At 39.9% G+C, this 6,000-nt stretch overlaps 1 non-coding gene across 1 annotated transcript; it reads right to left on the bottom strand.

The window, feature by feature from the left end:
• Positions 1-603: 603 nt before the first annotated feature.
• TRNAA-AGC (transfer RNA alanine (anticodon AGC)) lies at positions 604-676 on the bottom strand. The gene has a single exon. It is a non-coding gene; the product is annotated as a tRNA-Ala (tRNA).
• Between the last annotated feature and the right edge of the window lie 5,324 nt (positions 677-6,000).

Raw genomic sequence — 6,000 nt, 5'->3', positions numbered from 1 at the left:
CTTGTTGGTGAGAGGTGTAGGATATAGATTGGAGGTGGCAGAGTAAGGGGGCTAGTCTCAGACAATCGATCCAAACCATCTGATGTCGTGCAGAAAATCCCGAGTTCAGAGGCTTTTACATCCTGTGGCCATGATCTGCCAAGCAGTTTTTATTCTGGCCTCTTTTTTTTTTTTTATCTTACATATTATTTGTAGGGGATGGACAGTTTGGGCTATTTGATCAAGCGATCCAAACCATCTGATATTCTGCTAGTGGCCCAATTTTATGGAAGTATGGCTAAGATGAGAAGTAGGTGCCTCTTGTAATTGTAATTGGGTGGGGTGTCTACGCGGACTTTAATGAAATGGAGATGCGGGTCATGTGCAAAAGATGCGTCTGATCCTTGTCGTCCATTGATGGCCACACGATCATGCGAAAAATAGACGATTAATAGATTAGATTAAAAATAGCGGGTCAGGTCGAAAAGATGTGTATGATCGTCCTCGTCCATTGATGGCCACACGATCATGATAAAAATGGACGATTAATAGGTTAAAATGAAAATTTTAAAAAATAAAATAGACGATTAATAGGTTAGTATGAAATTTAAAAAAAAAAAAATTTGGAGATGCGGGGTATCGATCTCCGTGCCTCTCGCATGCTAAGCGAGCGCTCTACCATCTGAGCTACATCCCCACTGTTGAATAATGATATATTTAGTTAATATATAAGTGAATTTATAAATGCATCGTCCGTTGCCTCATACACTGGCAGTCATATGATGAGTGTACTGGACTGATTTTTGAACTTTAAAAAATCCACTATGGGCGGGCCCCATCAAATGGTTGGCCGTGATATCGTCATATTTGCCATGATTCGAACTTTCACCTCTGCCAAAGTACGTGCAAAAGGCAAGAGTGGATTGAGTATTGAGTAAACTCTGTGGGGCCACCGTCATGTACGTATCTTATCCATGCCGTCCATCCGTTTTACCAGATTATTTTATATCATGAGATCAAAATTTACATATATCCAAAGATCAAGTGGACCACACCAGAGAAAACAGTGAGAAATGAATGCCTACCGTTGAAAACTTCTTGGGGGCCAGAGAAGTTTTGGATCAAACTGATATTTGTGTTTAGCCTTCATCCATGTCTCTGTGACCCTATGACCATGTTGGATTGCAATGTAGGCCGTATGAAGGTTTTAACTATGGACATCATTATCATCATTGTTTCCTGTGGTGTGGTCCACTTAAACTTTGGATATGGTTAAAGTTTTGGCCCATAATTTAAAATAATCTGTTAAAATGGATGGACGGTGTGGATAAGATACATACATCATCGTTTCCTGTGGTGTGGTCCACTTAAATATGTGATGGCCCACCTGATAGTTGGATCAGCTTTATTTTTGAGGTCTTCCCATTTCTTGTTTGAGCAACCATTCTGGACGGGTTGGATTAAGTACAAAAAGTGCAGTGGGTCCCATACGATGAATTGTAGAATAACCTTTTTCCACTAATGCTGTAGACGATATGACCTCAATCAATCCACCCAAATTTTCCTACAGGAAATATAGAGAGAGTATATACAACCGGTTGTATCCTGGGGTTACAATACACATAGTTTCCTTGGACAGTTGGGACCTCCCAACCGTTCATCTGGACCGTCCATTCGTATCATCCCACTGAATAGATGCTACAAGTTGATGATTGGATGAATTTTTCTCCCAGTCAAACTAGACTTTTGACTTGGACCGGCTTGAATTTTTGGGTGTCCCATTTTCATGGTGGGCTCACCATATTAGCACATGTCACAACTCAGCAACTACGACCTCAATCAGTGGAGGTGATAAGGCTATGGAGGTGATAGAGTTGGTGATAAGGCCTCAATCAGTGGAGGTGATAAAGCCTTAATCAGTGGAGGTGATAAGGTTGGTGGTAAGGCCTCAATCAGTGGAGGTGATAAGGTTGATGATAAGGCATCAATCAATGGAGGTGATAAGGTTGGAGATATGACCTCAATCAGTAGAGGTGATAAGGTTGGAGATACGGCAGCAAATGTTATGGAGATTTGTAGGCTTCAATCAATGAAGAGACATTGAAGGATATCGGTAGCAGCAACAGATTTTATGGAGATTTGTATTCATGTTTTTATGTTTAAATTCATTGTCTTTGTAAACGCCTAATGCAGAGTGTTCACGTTGCAATCAATTGAAATAACAAAAGGGTATTTTTTTCTTTATGGGATCAAAGCCATTGTGAACACCTGGCATCGTTACCACGTCAAAGCTTATTTCTCTTATCTTTCGCTCTCTTCTTCCGCCATGGCTACTCTATCTCTCAACGTTGGTAACTTCATTACACTCAGACTCACCTCAAATAATTATCCCTCGTGGCGTGAACAAGCCTTGGCCCTTGCAGATAGTCAAGAATTGGTCGGCCATCTCACAAATGAAGATCCTGCTCCCATTAAATACACCACACCAAATGCAAATAGTTCCACAAATGCAGAAAATTTTATTCAACAGTTAACAGATGCTTTCATAACTTGGCGAAAGTCTGATCGTCTCCTTCGTGGGTGGATCATCGGAACACTCACAGAGGAAACTCTCGGACTCGTCATTGGCCTCAACACAGCTCATGCCGTATGGGAAGCACTAAAAAATGCATATGCCCAAGACTCGCAAGAACGCGAATTTACACTACGGCGACAGGTAACTTATCTTCGAAAAGAAGATGACAAAATCATTACAAACCACATTCGTACCTTCAAAGGCCTATGTGACAATCTAGCAGCTATTGGAAAACCTGTTCCAGACCAAGAAAAAGTCTTCTGTCTTCTCACCAGTCTTGGTCCTCAATATGAAACTTTCAAAACAACCATGTTGAAGCCCCCACGACCATCATACTCTGAGTTGGTTTCTCAACTCTAAAATTTTGATCAAACGCACAATTGGTTTTCTAGTCATACAAATGTACCAGCCTTATCTCTCACTCATCAAATGACATTTTATGGTCAGCAGCAGCAACGATCTCAGCAAACTTCCTCAGGCTATCGTGGAACTCCACAGAATTTCACATTCAGTGGGCGTAGATTCCAGGCACAACAACAACAACATAAGGACTCCAATCGGAGCTACACAAGCAACCCTCCTTTTGCCAATTCACAGCGCCGTCCTCTACCACCAGGTGAGCGTCGCATGACTCCTGCAGAGAGGGACAAATACCGAGACCAACAGTGATCAATACTGTGGGATAATGGGTCATGTTGCAAAGATCTGCTGGCGGGTACCTAAAAAATCTACTCATCATAGTGAAATCCCACAAGCACTTGCAGCATTTACATTGGACAACACCATCGCAGATACAGAATGGACAATAGACACTGGAGCTTTCAATCATATGACAGGTAAGCCAGGTATGTTAATCAATATTCATAAATATTCTGTTACTAACACAGTTCTAATTGATGATGGATCTTCCTTGTTAATTCTTGAAATTGGTGACTCGTGTATAAAACCAAAAATAAAAAAAATAAAAAAAAAATCTGTTTTACCTTTACATGATGTCTTGATAGTTCCAGATTAAAAATAATAATTTACTCTCTGTAAGCTAGTTAACTAATCAATTTCCTGTTAATTGTGAATTTTCTACCGCTGATTTTTGTGTTAAGGATCGAGAAACAGGACAACCAGTGATAACAAGGAGACGCAGGAGTGATCTTTATGTTCTACCATCTTCACCAGAATTATATTTTTCTCATCGCTTCAAATCCGGCAATACAGAAGTTTAGCACCAACGCTTAGGCCATCTTTAGTTTTCGGCTTTATAGTTATTAAAAAATAAGGGACTAATTGATCTTTTAGGGGCAACAAAATCTCAACATCTTTGTGATAGTTGTCAATTAGGGAAGCTTAGTCGTTTACCTTTCTCTTGTTCTAAACATTCAAGTTCTATTATTTTTGAAAAAAATCATTGTGATTTATAGGGACCCGCACCTATTTTATCTATTGCAAAATTCAGATATTATGCTTGTTTGGTTGATGACTTCTCTAAATATACATGGATTATTCCCTTATGTCATAAATCTAATTTTTTAATGCATACTTGGCTTTTGAAAAACACGTTGCCAGGCAGTTCAACAAACAAATTAAAACTTTCCATTCAGATGGAGGCAGTGAGTTCATCAACTCCAAACTTTCAACTCACTTTCTTTCCACAGGCATTATTCATCAGATATCTTCTCCGTATAAACCTGAGCAGACTGGTATGGTTGAAAGACGACACAGGACTATAAGAGAGCTAGGTATGACTATGTTATTTCATTGTGGTGCTCCTTTATTTCTATGGGTAGAAGCTTTCACTACAACTGTCTACCTTATGAATCGACTGCCTACATCTACCCTTAATTTTGAAACCCCATACTTTGCGCTGCATGGAGCTCATCGTATTTACTCTTCACTTCGTACCTTTGGCTCTAAATGTTTTCCTTACACTTGGGACACACGACATCACAAGTTTGATTCAAAAACATTTCTCTGTATTTTTATAGGCTATAGTGATAAACACAAGGGATACAAGTGTTTTCATCCTTCAAGAAAATTTTATTTTATTTTATCTCTCGGCATGTTGTTTTTGATGAGTTAGTCTTTCCTTATAAGACTGCTAACACTTCTTACATCACATCTACTAAGCGACAGGTCATTAGCATCTTTAATTCTTGGTTACCACACATTGACATGTGCTTCCCTGTTGGACCTTCTTTGGCATCTTTAACACCATCTTGTTTGAGTTCCTTACCAAGAACAAACATCCATCATCCAACCCCACCATCCCACCATCCCAGTTCCACTAACATACCAAATTTTCCATCCTCCCTTTCAGAGACTTCCGATATGCTTACCCACAATCATAGCTCGGCACTACCTGAAACACCTCCACCGCACGAGTCTCAACCAGCGCCGCTTCCACAACTCATGTCTGAACCATCAGAGTTATCTCACCTTACTCCAGTTTCTTCAACACTAACATCTCATTCTATATAATGGTCACTCGGTTTAAACTGGGTGTGGTAAAACCCAATTCAAAGTATGTTTTGATTACAACCACATCTATCAATGTACCTCGTGAGCCACACAATATTAGATCTGCCTTCGCACATCCTGTGTGGAAAGCTATCATGCATGAGGAACTTGCGGCATTACATCAAAACATCAAAACCAGACGTGGAAACTTGTTCCTTGTACATCTAACATGCACATTAATGGATCTGAATAGGTATTCAAATTAAAACTCAAACTCGATGGTTCTCTAGATCGACTCAAGGCCCGTCTTGTTGCAAAAGGCTATCATCAAATTGATGGCGTAGACTACACTGAAACATTTTCTCCAGTTATCAAACCGGGAACCATTCGCATGATCATTACTGTAGCTCTTACTCAGCGGTGGCCTATTCGTCAGCTTGATGTAAAAAATGCATTCCTACATGGTCTAATCTCTGAAGATATATGTATGTAACAACCTCCAAGACTGACGAATTCTCAACACCCGACATATGTTTGCAAACTCCAAAGAGCTCTCTATGGTTTAAAACAAGCACCCCGTGCTTGATTTGATCGATTCAGTACTTTTCTCCTTAAATACGGGTTCTTTTGCAGTCTAGCGGATCCTTCCTTATTTATTTTTCATTCTGATTATGGAACACTAATTTTGCTTCTTTATGTAGATGATATACTGCTCATAGGATCCGCTCCATTACTTATTACAAATTTCATTCAACTACCGAGCAGTGAATTCGCAATGAAAGACTTGAGACCAATTCATCATTTTCTTGGCATAGAAATCTCCCCAACTTCCAATGGTCTTCATCTGTCTCGGTCACACTATGCTCTTACCATACTTGAACGATCCAACATGGTAGATTGCAAGCCCATGAGTACACCTCTCGAAGCTAAGACAAACACCTCATCAAATGAAACTCTTATGGAAGACCCTAGTTACTATTACGGACTTGTTGGAG

Source organism: Magnolia sinica, chromosome 17 (assembly GCF_029962835.1).
Source record: "Magnolia sinica isolate HGM2019 chromosome 17, MsV1, whole genome shotgun sequence".
NCBI lineage: Eukaryota > Viridiplantae > Streptophyta > Magnoliopsida > Magnoliales > Magnoliaceae > Magnolia > Magnolia sinica.
This window is presented reverse-complemented; position numbering and strand designations above follow the sequence as displayed.